Source organism: Pleurodeles waltl, chromosome 10, assembly GCF_031143425.1.
Source record: "Pleurodeles waltl isolate 20211129_DDA chromosome 10, aPleWal1.hap1.20221129, whole genome shotgun sequence".
Taxonomy (NCBI): Eukaryota; Metazoa; Chordata; class Amphibia; order Caudata; family Salamandridae; genus Pleurodeles; species Pleurodeles waltl.
In genome coordinates, this window is record NC_090449.1 from 738,785,516 (window position 1) to 738,803,951 (window position 18,436).

The following is an 18,436-nucleotide window of genomic DNA, read 5'->3' on the forward strand; positions in this document are numbered from 1 at the left end:
CACTGCTGCTTGACATGAGGGTAGATTCAAGATGCGAGAGGGATCACTCCCCACTGTTGCTTACCCTCTCTGGGAATATCTTTGGTAGAACCTCGAATACACAACCATTAATGGTCCCTCCCCCTATTTTAAATAATGCTAATACGAAGGTGAGGTGGCCCAAAGTCATGTCAAACCCCTATCTGCTATGTAAGATTTATCAAGTGTTCTTAGATAATCTGTCAGCTTACGAAGACCTCGAGCCGGAAGCTATCCCACTTCTTGATATCCACGAAGATATGATGGTCAAACTTCAAAGTGTTTTTTACAAAAAGGCAGCCTTGGTAAGCCGGCAACACAGGGGTTCATCTAACAGTAGATGGTTTAATGATGCATGTATAAAGGCTAAGACCGAGCTAAGAAAAGCCATAAAGGCTGGGTCCACGGGGACGATCAAACAAGCAAGATGTATGTATAAAAAGACAATTTTGCAATCAAAGAAAACCTGGGAAGATGTTATTTGGCAGGATTTGTTAGATGCTACAAAAGCAAACAACAATACGCTCTTCTGGGAACTGCTGACGAAGCACGAGAGAGGGGGTAGGTCTATTCTAAGGAACCTCATTCAACCCAGAACTTGGGTGGAGCACTTCTCTCTCTTGTATGAAGGAACTATCTCCACTGGGGCTGTTGACTGTGATAAAGTGGGATTAGACCCTCTAATTTTACAAAATGCTAACCTTGCCACTTCTCCACCTGATGGGAATCCATATAACCCTGAGAGTTATATTTGTTTCTCCCTAGAAGAAACTGCAGAGGCTATCAACTCTTTAAAGTCAGGTAAAGCCCCAGGTCCTGATAAAATTCCAGGCGACCTTTATAAATCAGAGCCATCTATATGGACCTGGTATATCAATCTACTGTCAAATAAAATCACAAAAGGAGGACAGATCCCTGAGACGTGGAAGGGCACAGAAATTATCCCAATTTACAAAAAGGGTAATGTAAATCTTCCAATCAATTACAGACCGGTCAGCTTAATCGACAATTTACAAAAAATCTCTGCTAAACAGTTGCTAGTTAGACTGTCGAACTGGGTGTCGGAGCAGCAGATCCTTTCACCGCTCCAGGCAGGGTTCCGCTCTAGAGTTAGCACGGTTGACCAGGCTTTCAGGTTGACCGTGCTACACTGGAAATATGTAGTCTTGGCAAAGCAAACTCTATACGTCATTTTTGTTGACCTACATTCTGCTTTTGATTTGGTCCCAAGAGATAAGCTTTGGGGAGTGTTATACAAAATAGGGGCACCACCTGATATTATCCATCTATTAATAAGCATGCACGAAGGCACATACGCGCAAGTAAGATGGGGTAAACAAGGTGAATTGACTAATAAATTTCCCATTAAAAGAGGTGTCCGTCAGGGATGCACCACTTCTGTTTTCTTTATTCATCAACGAGGTGGTCCAAGAACTAATAACATGCCAGAACGATGCTCCCACACTAGTCAATCAGAAAATTCCAATTCTCCTTTTTGCGGATGACTCTCTATTGATTTCAAAAACCCCTATGGGGTTGCAAATTCTTGTGGACAGATTTAAATCATTCTGCTGGAATTTTGGTTTAGAGCTGAACTTGAAGAAAACGAAATTGATGGTGCTTCGCTCTGGCCCTCGTAAGAAATGCACTATTAGGTTAGATGGAGCCATTTTGGACCAGGTTAGCTCCATTGATTACTTGGGTGTGAGACTTACAGATACACTCCTTTGGGAGGAACAAGTTGGCAAGAGTGCTGGGCTTTTGCAACATCGGGCAGCATCCATATTGCGCCTCTATAGGAATACGATCGCTAAAGTTGTGTCTCCAGCAGTAAAGATTTATGTGGCTAAGGCATAGAGTGCTGCTGTCTACGGCACAGAGATTTGGGGCATGGCAGATAATAGTAGGATAACCAAAACTGAGAATAGCTTTGCACGGGCTTTATGTGCTTGCCCTACTAGTACCCCATTAACCCCCCTATTTTTAGACCTAGGGTTTAAACGAATAGCTGATTTAATTATCTTACGGCCTCTAGTATATTGGGTGAGGCTTTGGGTAGTTCCCGAACTGGCCATATATAAGTTTTCTCTATTAGAATTGTTAAAAAGCCCTAACTCTACGTCAATCCCATGGATCAAACACGTATCCGGCTGGCTTTGCACGCTGGGATTGAGGAACTTTTGGGAGAATCCCCAGCAACTTGTGAAGTCCCATGTTAAAGTATTGAAGGGAGCTTACTGGTCCCACATACGTAATAATTACATTTCTCAAAAATCGAATGGTCATTTAACTAATTTGTTTATTGACTTTAAATGGTACCCAGAGTTCGAACTACATCTAGATATAATACCTGACTTACTAGGCAAAAGCTTGTATGCCAGATTTCGATTTGGAACATTATCTTTGAAGGCCTTGACGAGCAGATGGGGACCTAAGTTAAGCTCTGATATTTGTCCTGCATGTGGCACTTCTTCTGAAACAATAGAACATTTTATGTTTTTCTGTCCCGCTTACTCAACCCCAAGGTTTAAATGGATTCACAAAATCTGTCGGGAACTGAACTTAAGGAAATGTTTTTTAGCTTTGAGGATTTTAAAAAGCCACAATTCAAATGTGACAATTTATGCAGTAAGTAAGTTCTTAGTAATGGCATGGCGCATACGTATTTTTTATTTACAATGATTTGAAATTGTTACTAGTCGGGCAAACATGGATTTTATTTTCTTCTTTTAAATTTTCCTATGATTTTATGATGTTTATTTATATTTATATCGTACTGTATTGTATGCTTTGATGGTCTGCCGGCCGAATAAAGCTTATGTGTGTGAAACGGAGAAAGTGTTGCTGTTGCATCCCACCATTTCTGTTGCATTGGTGTATAGCCATTTGACCCTGGTGAGAAATGTGTTACCTAGTCCAAATCTCCCCTAGAACTTGAACAAAGAGTTCCACTCAACCCAACAAAAGGCTTTCTTTGCATCCATCGGGGGAGACACCATCTCTTCCGTATCATCTTTCACCTGACATGTAGTATTCAGAGTAAATGAGATGTGGTGGGGCGGTGCACGAAAAAACCCACGTGGTCACAGTGAACTAAGGATGTTAATGCCAGTTTGAGTCCGGTAGCCAGTACCTGGCCAACTTCTTCATGTCCATATTTATTAGAGATATTGTTCTGAAACTGGTGAATTCCAGTGGATCTTTGAAAGGTTTTAGCATGAGAGCAATTTTAGCCATGTTCACATTCCGCAAGTTCAATAGACAAATCACTTTTTCTCACCTCTCATAATGACGCTGTTTATTTCTGAAGAACATAGTTCCTGCTTTTGTGTTAGTAGTTGGTTTAGGTCATATTTGGCTTGCAGTTGTCTTTGTAATTCTGCCTTAGTATGTGTGGCTTCGTACATTCATGTCAGTTTCAGCACTAGAGTCTCTCGTCTCTGAGGCCCTCATCAATTCTCCTCTGATATTTGCTTTCATCCCTGCACTGAGCACGTGAGCAGAAGGTACTAAAATGCCATTTCATTCAGGTATGTATGGGTCGTCATGAGCAGGTTTTGATTTTCCTGTAGAAGTTTGTAATGGGACATGTTTAGTCTCTCCATCTACATATCATAGGAATGCCTAATCCAGGAACAAGGCAAACGTGGAATGTCTTATGATGCAAGGTGCTGTTTGGTTTTTATGACTTCATCACACACTCAATTTGGAGTTATATTTAATTTAAAAAGTATTTGATCCTTGAAAACATTCCATGTACACATGAAATGTGTTTATCTTGTCTATCTGTTGGGTATAGTAGGTCACAGAGGGAAAGGTGAGATTGGAGTTCCAGAAGGAGACGTCTATCTGTCACATTCCTGGCCACTGGCTGGTCTGATTTGTCCAGATAAGGGTCGGATGTAATGTTCCAGTCTCCCCCCGACAATGTTTCTGACTGTGGTTGTTGAAGTAAGATTCTTGTTAAATACCTTACACTTAGTGGAGAGTGGTCTGTTTATGGAGCCAAGGAGCATGGACTAATGCTGTAGCAAACCCTTGATAAGGACATAATGGCCCCGTGATTATGCCACACATTATGTAATCTGATAGGTAGGCACTTTTGTGTAAGGATTGTCAATTCTTCTTTACAATGTGGCTTGGCCGAGGGACAAGTGGGGTCTTCACTAGAAAATTTGTTGTTCTGAAATTCTCTCCCTATTCAGTCATGACACAATTAATGACCCTCAGTGTTTTAGAGGTGAGTTTACTGGATAAAATCTATATCCGAGTATAATGAGTGGAGGCAGGATTGTATTTTCTTTTTCTTAACATAATGGGTTAGTCCATTTACATTCAGAGAAACTACTGACAAGTTGTTCAAAGTATCCTGTCCTCTGGCTGGAAGGCATACAAGAAGAAATTCCTACTTGCTGCTGTTCGAACCAGTAAGAATGTGATGGAATAGGTGTGTGTCTAATCAGTAGTCTTTAGTTAATCAACACTTGTGATTAGAGTTGTGTGGCTTTTGTCTAAGTATAATGGGTTCCTAGTTTTGCTAATGCTATGATTTAAGAAAAGTTTATCATTGGAGTGCTCATGGTTAAACCTGAGGAAACCTATCAGGACCCTCACTTGGAGAGAGAGCAACTGTAACTCGGGTGGAAAGTTGTGGCCCAGGAGCCTTCCTCCAATCAACCGGATGGCTTGATTCAGTAAGATGAACAAGAATCTCACCATATGACTTATAGAGAAGCACAGGGATGTCTTGGCATTGGCCAATTTAGACACCCGGAATAAAGGTGACACTGTTCATTGATAGTACTTATATTACAACAGTGTCATATCAAAGTAAGGCAGATTCAGGGCAGTAATGTCTAGTTGGAAGGGAGAAAGGATAAAAAGAGCAGACAATGCATTGGCATAAAAGAGCGCAGTGCTAACAACTAGAAGTCTATTATCTGCTACATTGTCTATTCTCCTCACCATCAGGAGGGTTTCAGGAGTGACCTTGTCTTGTCCCTGGGAGGAAATGATTTAGTGTGATTATTCGAATTCGATCTTGTGTTCCATTGCTTGGTCACTTCTTAGTCTCTCCCTCTCCCCCAGTTGCTCCAGTTCAGAGGTTGTATCTGGTTGGGATGGATGGCATGCAGCATTCTAGTGGTGCTGGTAAGTATTCATGATTGTGTCCTTGAGTGAGTCCAGACATCCTTCTAATTGACCAGGATCCTCATAATCCATTGTTAATTAGTTGTATGTGATGAGCATGGTTGCCAGATCTATTAGTTCATTTTTAATCCCCAGCTTCTTTAGCTGTGGATGCAGCACCAAGAATCCATCCTGTTTCAGATTTGCTTCAATCAAGATCCGTTAATTGACAACAGAGAAAGACTCATATTTCTTTGCCACGTTTATGATTTGCCTAGTGTGCTAGTGTCTATATAAATAGGCAAATCACTTGCAGGGTTTCCCTTGGCTCTGGGATTGAGTGATCTTAGTCTATGTACTTTTTGGACCTCGAGTGGGAGACTAAACGTCATGCTCAGAAGTTCCAGGATACATTTTCTCAGGAATGTGATAATATCACCTCCTTCCATTTTCTCGGGAATACTGGCAAAACGCAGATTATCTCATCAGCCTCTGTCCTATAATCTGTAACCTGCTCCCAGTCAATGGATGTGTCAATTTTCTGTCTCACTAAGAGTCCTCTGTTGTTTATAGATGTGTTTGGAATGGAGTAATATGCAATCTTATTGACAAACTCTCTGCTGCTGATTTTGTGGTGGTATCTTTCACTGTGGTCACTGACAGTCATAATGCAGTAAGATCATTCAGAATGGTCTCCTCTGTCATAGACGTCTTGCCCCTAGTTGGACCCTACATCCATTAGTTCAAGGGATCTGCAGATAACATTAAGGACCCCCAAATCAGTACTCATGGCATGAAGCGCACATTGTAGTATTCCTCACATTTGTTCACTGAGTGCCTGCTGTGTGGTCTGTCTGCTGCTTGTCACCTCAGCAGAGTGTTCATTTACACCATCTATCATCATTTCAGTGACTGTTGGGTTCCATGGGGACATCCTGTACCATGGCCAAAAACTAAGGACCTCATTACGAGTCTGGCAGTCGGCCCTCCAGATTACATCCCAGGGGGTCAGCCCGCCAGGGGACTGCAGCCACTGCCAGAAACATGGTTCCCAATGGTGTGGCGGCGGTCAGAGTTGTGCTCAACCACGGCGGCATTAAGTTCAGAGTCACTGTGCTGATCATGAGTCCTCTTTCAGCCAGACTTTTTATGGCGGGCCCCCCATAAAAAGGCAGGCAGGAAGCTAATGGTGGGGGGCACAGGGCAGCCCCTGGACTGCCCATGGCATGGGCAGTGCAGGGCCCCCGTCAGCACTCCCGGAATATAAACTGTCTGCACTGCAGACTGCACATTCCGAAGGTGCTGGTGTACCACAGTATTGGCCTCGGCTCCCAATCCCGTGGCTCTGTTTCCGCTGGTCGGACTGGCGGAAACATCGTAAAGAAATGTTTCTGCCGGTCAGCCTGGTGGAAACATCGTAATACGACTGGGAGGGGGGCTGCCAGATGACAGCAGCCTCCTCCCCATGGCTTTGGCAGTCAGCTCAGTTCAACCGCCAAAGTGATCAGGCCGTAAGCATGCCTAGGTCTACTATAATGCTATTACCATCCTGGTTATGGCTATGAATATCACCCTCATAGGACTAGCCTGGATCTGCTGGGGGGAGGTACAGGTATTTTAAAAAGTTATTTTTTCCAGCTCTTAAGCACTCCAGTGGGGCTGCAAGTTTAGTTTTTGTTCGATCATCCCTTTATGATCATGAGGTCTGGGCAAGCTTTCACAGAATGTGTGCTGAGAAGTCATCCCTCACCTCTTCTAGTGGGTCTCCGTTGTCTCCTGTTTGTCCCTCAGACCAGCGTCTCTGTTGTCACCCAATAATTTGCTCATGGCTGGTTCCAGTGTGCTGCTGCTCCACTGCACTGAAGCTCACCCAGTCTCCATGTCAGGGCACTCATTATGTGAGCCCTGCTGTCCACCATCCATGTTCAAATCCTCCTTTTTGTCGGGATCTCAGTCCTCTCCATCGGCCCGCAGAAAAAGTGTACCAGCTCTGACCCGCATGGATAATGGTTGCATCATGTTTTAGTTGTGTTGAGCCAGCTTCATGAAGGAAGGCTTTGATGGAGCCTTGTTAAAACACTGCCATTAGCATGGGCCTTTGGATGTGCCTCTATTTTGATTTGTTTTATCTTCCTTTCAACTTTAAATCAAATCATAGTGGTGTGCATGGTTGTAAAATCGCTCAAAATAGAACTTTGTATAGATTAGTTAAAACTTCACATGTATAGCAAAGTATGAAGTCAGTGGACTTTAAAAATAACAAAAACACAAATACCTTCAAAGTCTGTTTGTGGCAGTGAGTAACTGTTCCTTCCTCTGCAAGTGGCCACAGGAAGCAGTAAATGGACTGAACTGGACTGGACTTTTGGCTGAACTCCTTCCCTTCGCATGATCCTCTTTTGAGCCCTGCCTTGTGACTGGGATGACATTTCCAAGCCATAGCATGTCCTGTCTTTCACAGAAGGGTATTATCCAGCTGTAAAATAGCTAAGGGCAGGCCACAGACAGGGAAACTTAGGCTTGGTAAGTTCACACAAAATCAGGAAACTGTGCCAACCTTGGCTAACATGGCATTTCCTAATTTCACAGGTCCAGTTTTTTTTTTCATTAAATATTTACAACGAGGGGCTTACATGATGGATTTTACAATGCAAATGTTAACAACACAGGTACATAAAAGCTTTTTACAAAGCAGGACTTTACAACACAGGCAAGTGTTTTTAATGACATGATTTTCATGTCACTTCACAAAGTGGGTTTAAGGGTTAAGGGGTAGGGTATTACGCGGTTAAGAGCAGGTAGAGGTAAAGGAGGTAAGATGTTTAGGCTTTAGGGGCAGTTAGAGGTAAAGGAGGCTAGGGTTTATTTAGAGTTATGGAACAGGTAGAGATTTTTAAGGTTCAGGGGTGGTAGTGGTAAAGAGGTAAGGGGTCCTTAGGAATCAGGAGCAGGCAGCGATAAAGGGAGGTAAGGGGATTTTAGGATTTCAAGGATGAGTAGAGGTAAAAGGAGGTAAGAGATTTTTAGGGTTCAGTCGTTCATACAAGGAAAGGGAGGTAAAGTGTTTTTAGGCTTCAGGGGTGGGTAGAAGTAAGGGTGAAAAGCTTTTTATGGTTCCTTGTCGGGTATAAATAAAGGGACTTATGGGATTTTAGGGCTGAGGGTCAGGTCTGGGGACTCACGCTCTTGTGTAACTATAGCTCATGGCTTTACAATGCACTGCTATTTACCTCACATATTACAGCACTCATTACATATTCTGTGACATCATTGATAATTTCACTGCACAGTCTGATATGACATTATTGATGACATTGACATTACTGTGCATGGCAGGGACACATGTGATAGTTACCTGAGATAACTACAACTGGTAAATTCAACTTACTATGTTTGTATAAAACAGTATTTTTTTAACTGCCATTTTCACCCAACTACAAAGTCCCTCTAACCTTTTGTTTCATCAGTTAGTTTCTGAGTCTTTTTACTGAAAAGTAGGATATCATTAACATACATAACTATAATGTTACTTTAACTTTTGACTTTTGTTGAATATATATAAATAAATATATTAATGATAGGGAGTTTTTGCAGCGCCCAGCAAAATTAGGAAAAAAAGCTCAGTAAGTCTCCTGGGTCATTGAATCTATGACCCCAAGAGAACAGATCATATTTTGAAAGCATTTCCCAGGCTTAAGCTTTTGCTGTGGAGCTGGGGATGCAGTGCCATCTAGGACCTGGTTGTATGGTGTTCTGTAATGTGATCTAAAGATGTATTAAAAAAATACAAGGCTTTTATAATTTCTTTTTTGGGGGATGGAAAATATGTTTAAAACATCAGAGATTTAAAAAAAAACAATGTGTACCTAACAATTTATTTTCTAATTGTTTACCCATAGAATGTAGTAATAAAAACTATATAAAAAGAAAGAGTCACACACATGCTTTTAATAAAAAAATAATAAACATATTTTAAGGGATCAATATTAATAAACATTGAATTATGTGAATTATTGAAATATACGTTGAAGTAAGTTTTATTTGTGATTTTGGAAGAAAGATGATAGATCTGCTTTCTATTTTGATATGTTCACCCCTTTATAAACCCAATAGGCTCACTTTTTATTTTTTAGTGCTGCAGAGGCTGTGCGTGGCATAGGGTTGGCTACTCAGAGGCCAGGCCATGTGGCCAACTCCACGCTGTGCACAGAGGTTTGGCTATCTAAGGGGGGTTAGCTGCAGAGCCTGACTTATAAATGACAAAAACCTCTTACCACTCCAGGCACAGCATTGCAGCTTTGGATTGGCACAATATTATCCAAACCAATCTGGAATGAATAAAAGCAACCCTTTGATGCGTGGTTCCCTCTAGTTAGAGCTCTTCAGCTGTAAATAGAGTTGCAAAAGGCTTTGTCACTCTCTACGTCATCGATGGTACTGTGCTAATCCTATGCTTAAAAACTCTGCTAGAGAAATAGAGACTTACGTTGAGCAGATTCCACATGTCGGTGGTGTTGTAGAGTACGCATATTTACATAAATAGAAATACATGTTTATGTACATCAGCTGTTATGAAGCACAATGCATTGTAAAATATCATGCTGTAAAACAATACATTGTAATAATCAAAATGATGTAAAAATAAGTGGAAAAGACATGCATTGTAAACAAAATTTATTGTTACAACTGATATTCATTTTATTTATTTATTTGCAGTTTTATATTGTGCGTACAAGACCACAGTAGGGTAGCCAAGCACAGTACCTATGGTATGAAGGGAACAAATAGTTTCAAGATGATGGTAAAGGACGATATCTGTCTGGCATAGATAGTACAAGAAAAAAGAATATATACAAAATTATTTGAAAATCTGAGAGCATTGGCAGTGGGGGATCTGCAAGTTCAAAGGAGTTGTAAAAGGTGGCAGTGTCATACAAAAACGAGGGACTGCAGCTCTTTGCTAAATACTGCATAGAGGAGTTGAATTCCATACTTGGGAGCATTCCTGAGAATGTTTACTTGAGAGTTTTCTTGAAGTGTGCGATTTCAACAAGTAGGTTGTCAGAGCTTTGCAAAGTTCTAGATCCTCATGAGAGTTCCATTTAGCCGTCACTTGGATTAACCTTGGACACCATCCTCACCCTTGGGAAATATATGGTCAAAAAGAATACAGAGAAACTAGTATTAGCTGTCTCTTCTGAAGAAAGTGACACTGTTCCTTCCATAAAGTGACTTCGGAACAGCTGTTAAAACCCTCATACTATGTTTTAACAGATTTATCTGGAATATTTTCCAGAGCTGGAGGCCCTAAGACCCTTTGGTAACAAGAACTTAGTCAATGTACAATCCTCAGACTGAGGATCCAGTGGACTATAACCCTTGGTGATTCAAACTTTAGAGAATCTTTACTACTTGGTGATTGTTTGCTCCTGAAAACTAAATTAGTCAGGTAGCAGGTAGAGTGGTTTGATGAAGTGCATAGCTTTATAGGTGAGGCACCTGATCTTGAATTTGATCCTAGCTTCCAGTGGTACCCAGCGGGGACCTTAAGGTACTGGGCAAATGTTGTTGCATTTTTTAGCTTTTTTATAATTATTTTGCTGTAGAGTGTAAGATCCCTGTAAGAAATTAGATAATTTTGGGGGGGTGACTACCCACCTCAAGGAAGAATTGCAATCCTTGCCAGGGTGAACCTTCCTAATCACTAAATTAACCTGAGCTCAGCCCCCGATAGCTAATAAGTGTAACTTGAGTTATAGCAGTATGTAAGGTATGTATGCAGCAGCAAAACAGTAATTAAGTCAAAATGCAAAGCAATAAAACTGAATTAGAAAAATAAAGTAACAGTCAATAAACACAATAGCACCAAAATGACATCAATGAAGCAGGGAGAACTGGAAATATGAATCTCTAAAATGTTAAATAGGATTAGAGCCAAGAAGGATAAAGTGCCCATGACAGTCAAACGTTCTGGTAGACCGAGACCCAATAACAATTTGACGCTGAGCTCAATGGATACACCAGCCAGGTTCTCTTGGTCAAATATTTTACCTTCTCACTTTAGCCTTTCATAGACTCAATTCATCACAGTAATACACCTGTAAAGCTCCCACAGGACGTCAAGAGAGACAGGGTGCCGGGCAGAGATCTACAGGAGGGTTGAGTCCAGGTCCACTTTTCATTGATCAGCTGATCAGTGGCAGGAAAGGCCTTTTTTGTCAGGAGACCCATGAAATTTCTTGGAGCTCGCTGGATGATATAGAAGTCCTCCTCCAGGCACCACCAAGTCTGAATGCAGTAAAGGCACATGCTATTGGAGTGGCCAGGAGAGGGAAAAGGTGTGTGGGAAAGTAATTGCTGAGAGGAGGACCTGTAAAAACAAACAAAAAGCAACAAGGGTTTGTAACTGACACTTAGAATGCCCTTACCCCCATAGTGTAGTTACAATAGAATCCCTGAATCACTTAAATTAAGTTACCTGAGGGTCCCTGAGTTGGTGGTGTACTCATAAAAACTATAGCTGTGCTTAAAGAAAGGAAGGATAATATTTATTAATCTTTACAGAGACCATGTCACAGTAGCACAGTATCACAGATGTGTGGAGTGTGATCACACATATCTACCACAATGCAGCTCTGTAAATGCTGTGAGTGTTGTTCTTCTAGATTGTCTATAGTAGAGGTGAGCAGCACCCTGATAATTCCACATGCTCCATGTACTGTAGTTAGTAATTCTCCTACACGAGGAACATAAGGTACATTTATGCTCAGTTCAGGGCATAGTCTCTTGACGTGTTTCTCACTCAGGGTAGTTATCACAGGGATTAACATACACACATTACCAATGCAGTTTTTATGAATGTCTCTGTTGTAGGACCAGCCTCACATGCTATGGTATTGTCTAAAAGATGACAAGGTTGTGTGCTTCCGCTAGTCTCCATTTGTTTTTTCCACAATCTTGACAATAAAATGTTTTCCAAATAAGCATGTCATCTTTATACACATCTCCAGTGTCACAGTGCCAATGAGCTCTTACCGGGAGAGACCGATCTGATTTGTTACTTCCTGCTGGAGCAGCATGTACTCAGGGAATCCGCATTCTCAGCTCCAGCTAAGTGCCTTGGCAATCGAGTCTTTGGTCCATGGCGAGTAGTCAGACCGAATCAGGAATCTTGCCCGAGATCACGTTGCAGTCATAAAGCCCATCAGGTGTAGGCTGATGAATATTAAGGTGGTCATTATGACATTGGCGGTAAGTGATAAAATGGCAGAAATGCCACCAACAGGCTGGCGGTAATTACCTCCAAATTATGACAATGGCAGTGATAATGCCCATAGATAGCCAATGTACCACACCAACCGCCAGGGTGTAAAAATCACTGACCACGGCGGTAGCCATCAACAGCCAGGCGTAAGACAAGGTACCGACAACCATATTATGACATAATATGGTGGTACCAACGCCATCAAAAGCCTGGCAGAAACAGAACACAGAAGACGAAACACACCCTCGGAGACAGAGAAGAACAAGGCAGCCGTGTAACAAGAACTTCAAGTCTTCCGGCTGCTCTTCTACAGCATGCTTCACCTGGAACACCAATGCCGACGAAGACGCAAAGGAGGGAGGGAGGAAAAAGAGAGTGACAAACACGCACAACACACACCCTTCACAACCACACACCATACACACAACCATGCATGGGATGGGTTGGGGTTGAGGAGATAAGACCTGGCAAGTGGTAGTTGGAGGGGGAATGGTAGGAACAGGGACAATTGCTGCCATCAGAGGGGAGGCCAGAGCCTGGAACGATCTCTGTTGGGCCGCCAATACACAGTGAATTCCCTTCAGGAATGCATTGCATTGCTGCATCTGGGATGCCAGCCCCTTGATGCCATTCACAATGGTTGACTGCCCTACAGAGATGAGGTTATGGACAGAAAATGGTGGTCACATCCGTAGTGGTGAACACCGTCACCACCGCCAATGATCCCCATTGGCGACTGTACTCCATAAAGCCCCATGTTATCTAATGAGGAATAGCACGGCGGAGCAAAACCACCTTCCTCCATGAAGCGCTACACCGGCTGAGTTACATCAATTCCACCTGTCCCTACATACAGGATAGGCGATTAACATTTTATGGCGTGGACAGTATTCAGATATTAGAGAACTGCGTCATTTCCATTTTTTGCACATACATTGCCATTCCCAATGTCCCATCACGTTCCTGTACACTGAGGTTTGTGGTTCCATTGTTTAAATTGTGACAGCCTACTCACTCTTGTGTCCCTTAGATACCTACCACTGTGGAGGAATCAGAGGACAAGACAAGCACCCATGTACAGACCCCTTGTGGACTTGTCTACACTGGAGGAGAGGTATATAATACTCACCTATAGACTGGACAGGGCCACAATCACAGAGCTATGTGCTCAATTGGAGCCTGATCTGATATCTGCTATCCGTCATCCCACTGGGATCCCCCCTCTAGTGCAGGTTCTATCAGTGCTCCACTTTCTGGCAACTGTTTCTTTCCAAGTGACAGTGGGTTTGGCAACAGCCAATGTTCTCAATTGTGCTGGAAAGGGTTTTGTCTGCCCTGGTGAAACACATGTGCAGCTACATCGCCTTCCCCCAAATGGAAGATTTGGCTACTGTGAAGGCAGGATTCCATGCAATGGACATATACCCAACATTATTAGGGCTATTGACGGGTCACATGTTGCGTTTGTCCCCCCGCCAGAATCAATCAGAGTATTTGTAAAGCGCACTACTCACCCGTGAGGGTCTCAAGGCACAGTATGAACAGGTGTTCAGGAATCTGAAGAGTTTCCACTCCTCAATCTGCACATGGTGTGCCTGGTGGACCAGTACAGCTCCCACATCATTGCTAAGTATCCTGGGTCAGTGCATGATGCCTCTAGCCTGAGGAATAGCAGCATTCCACATGTGAAGGCACAACTACAGAGGCACAGGGTGTGGCTAATTGGTGAGGCTAAGTCCCCACCCAATGTATGTCAGTGTATGCCTTCTGGTGTTGACTCCCTACCACTGTGTAAGGCTAATGTTTGTCCCGCAATACTTGCAGGTGACTCAGGCTACCCAAACCTATCGTCGCTCCTGACCCCTATGAAGAATGCCAGGACAAGGCTGATAATCATTATAATGATGCACATGGGCATACCAGGAGAATTATTGAGAGGACCTTTGGCCTCCTGAAGGGCAGGTTCAGATGTCTCCATCTAACCGGTGGATCCCTGTGCTACTCACCTGATAAGGTCTGCCAGATAGTAGCGGCGTGCTGCATGTTACACAACATGGCTCTCAGACAATATGTGCCTTATCTGCAGGAGGAGGAGACTAGAAATGCCCCTGTGGCAGCAGTGGACCCTGAGGACAGTGAGGATGAGGAGACAGAGGATGGGGATGTGAACAACAGAACATCACTTATACGTCAATACTTCCAATGACACACAGGTGAGACAGTGGAACTGACCATTCCTCTGATTATTGATGTGTTCTGTGTGGCTGTAGCAGGATGGCATTCACTTCCTTTGCATCTCTACTTACTGTCACCTATGGCTTCTCATTTTGCAGATTTTGGTGATATGACAACAGTGTACTGATGTGATATCTACAGACAGATACAGGTCTTAAAATGTATGCTATCACAGTGTTGAGATCAACTGTTTCCATATATGCACATTTTCATCACATAAAACACTTTCACTTAGGCCGTGTGAAAGGGTGTTTATTGTAGTGCAAATAATTGACGGAAAAGTGCAATGGAATGGGGTGATGGTTGAGGAAAGTCTATGGTATTGTTCCAGTCTGTTTGTAGCACATGTCCAGTGTCCAAGGGGCCATGGGAAAGGGAGCAAAGGCAGTTCAAAGTGGACAAGGTGACAAGGTGGGACACAAGGGGGACATTCAGGAGGGTCTCATTTCCTGGCAGCGGTCTTGGTCTTGGCAAGTGTCTCTGGCTTCTATCTGGGTTGCAGGGAACGTTTGCGGGGTGGTTCACCTTTTGCAGGAGGAGGGGTGCTGGTGGCCTGTGGGTCCTGTGGCATGACCTCCTGCCCACTAGCTGTAGCGGAAGTGGTGGGTTGGTCAGTAGACTGGCTAGTGGTAGGGGTCAGTTGGTGTGCTGTACAGTCCCTCATGATGTTGGCCATATCTGCCAGCACCCCTGTTATGGAGACCATTATGGTGTTGAGGGCCTGCAAATCCTCCCTGATCTCCAGATGATGTACCTCCTGCAGCTGCTTGTTCTCCTGCATGTTGGTTAGGATCCGGCCCGTCTTGTCCTGGGATTGTTGGTAAGCCCCCAGGACATTGGTGAGTGCCTCCTTGAGAGTCGGTGCCCTGGGCCTGTCCTCCACCTGGTGCGCAGTGGTCCTACAAGTGTCCCTGTTCCCCTGTGCCCCTGTCCCCTGAACGGTGTGTCCACTGCCACTGACCTCAGGTCCCTGATTGTCTTGGGTGTGAGGTGTGGACTGGGATCCCTGTACAGGTAGGCACAATGCTGATGAGGACAGAGGTGTGGGGACGTTGGGCGGGTGCTTATGGTGTTGGATACTAATTGGTGAGGCTTTGTGGTGGACTGTGAGTGGGTGGCGTGGCCGACTGACCAGGGGTCCCTGATGGGCCAGGTAGTTCATCCAGAACCTGAAGTCCAGAGTTACTGTCATCACTAGGGGCGTCTTCTGTTAGGGGACTGGTTAGTCGTGGCACCTCCTCGTCGCTGAGATCAGCTGGGGCACCTGTGAGGACGTAAGTGATGTATTATACTTCATGTCTGTGACATACTATATAACCCTTGCTTCCCCTCTATTGTTGCTGTTGCCCTGCCACCTTTGTTTTGTGTATGGTAATGGATTGTGTGCTTGTTAGATCTCCATGCTGTGCATGCTTTGGTGATATGGCATGCAGGGCTTGGCATTGGGGTTAGTCGTATGTGTAGGTGCAGTGGGTGGGATGGAGTTCAATGATGGGAGTGAGGATGAGGGGGTGAGATGACATGCAGTTATGGGGGGTGATAAGTAGTAAATATTGACTCACCAGTGTCCAGTCCTTTAGCTACTCCAGTGAGTCCCTCAGGATGTAGTATTGCCAAGACTTGCTCCTCCCATGCTCTGAGCTGTGGGGGAGGAGGTGGGGGTCCACTGCCAGTCCTCTGTATGGTGAGCTGGTGCCTTGCTGCAACAGAACGTACCTTCCCCCGTAGGTCGTTCCACCTCTTCCTGATGTTATCCCTTGTTCTTGGATGCTGTCCCACGGCGTTCACCCTGTCCATGATTCTCCACCATAGCTCCATCTTCCTGGCAATGGATATTTGCTGTACCATGACCCGCAACTCCTCATCGGTGAAACAGGGGTGCCTTTGTGGGGACATGGGTGTTGTGTGGTGTGTGTTGTGCAGAGGGTGTTGAGTGATGTGGTGGGGTGTGGGATGTGAAGTGCGTGACAGATATATGGGTGTTTGTGGTGTGTGTGTGTAGTTGTCTCAGTGGTCTTCATTTTAGTCTTGTGGCACTTATTGGTATTCGTAAAGGGTGGTGTGTGATGTGGGTATGTGTTTTATAGTGCTATGGGTGGGTGGGTGTAGTGTGTGTATGAGTGTCAGGTGTGTGTGATTAGTTTTGGCCAATGTTGTTTTGTTTTTTATTAGGGTGGCCATTCTGAGCGCGCTGGTGTGTAGTGCCATTGAATGTCAGCGTGGTGATTCGTGGGTCATAATGTGGTGGGCGTTGTTTTGTTGGCATAACGGTATTGGTGTTAGTACCACCACTTTGGCACTGACCTTTGGGCTGGTGGCTTTGTGTTTGTGGCAGTATTCTGTCGGTTTGGTGTGTGTGTGTGTCATAATATGGCAAACCGATGTTCGTGACAGTGGCAGTATGTTGGCGGCTGTCACCGTGGCAGTAAGCAGGATTTACAGCCAATGAGATAATGAGGGCCTATGTGTGTGGTTTAGGGTGGGGTTCTATTTATACTGGAGCTCCTCCCAATATGGGACATGTTATCCCAAAAGTTACCACAGCCCACACCAGCCTGCTAGAGCAACAAGTAAGAACCAAGGCAAGTATCATGCTACAGTACAAAATAGTAAACAAAGAACACTGAATATGGTCTTGTTGCTCAACCAAATCTCATGATAATGTGTTAAATGATACCTTCCTTTATATCAGGACATAGTGTGTAGACATGTCCTTCGATGGAAATGTAGCCAGTACTTATTCCTGGCAAAGTCACCATGTCATGTCACATGGTACCAGTAGCATGCAGGGCATGCAATTCCAAGACTCTAGAGTCGCCGCTCAGGATCATGACACTTTATGAGCTTGTGTGTAGTAAATTGAATAGAAACCCATACGAAAAACTAGACAGTTCAAATAACAAAGAAGGAAATTGTTTAAGCGAATGGAGTATCCCTTCACTAAATACACAGGTGTGTGATCATGTATCACTTTGCAAAGGGAGTTAATATATGGACCCGAACAGTGTCATACCATTATGGCATTATTAGACTCTGCAGCCACTGGCAGTTTTTGTGATGCAACTTAGCAAAGATATTGAAATTACCTTGTATATTCATGAAAAAAAAACTGAGGTTGTGCAAACCGTGGTTGGGCGAGTATTGACCTCAAGCCCAATTACCATGTACACTGTCAAAATGACTTTTAAATTCCAGTTGGCAGACCAACAACATTTGGAACTGATTTATTTTTATCACATCAGTGCCTCACAATATGGGTTTATCTCAGGTGTGCCGTGGCTTATGATACACAACTTGCCAAACAGCACTGCCATCAGCCAAGAGCAGTGTCCTTTCTCTAAACTATGGAAAGCCTCCTCCTGTGGCTTATAACATAACTTCCCACTTGTTGACTCAAAGTTTCTTTAGATTGAATCAATTGTACTCCATCAATGTTGAGTAGTTGACTCAGACTTTATTATCCAATGGGAAAAAATCAATCATCTTCGTGTATATCCACATGTGAATTTCTTGGGAAGATTGTTATCATGTATATATGTACATATATATATATAATCCAAATGCCATTCCCGGCATTGGATGAAGATGATAAGAATATACTGGTGAACAAGGAAGATTTCTCAGCCCCTGACAAAAGTAACAGTCTGAAATGCATGGGGTTTATTAAATTTGTACCTTTATACATGATATCTATCTTCCCAAGAAATTCACACACAGATATGCATTAAGGTGAATGATGCTTTCCCATTGGATAATAAAATCTGAGACAACTGATCAACATTGATCCAG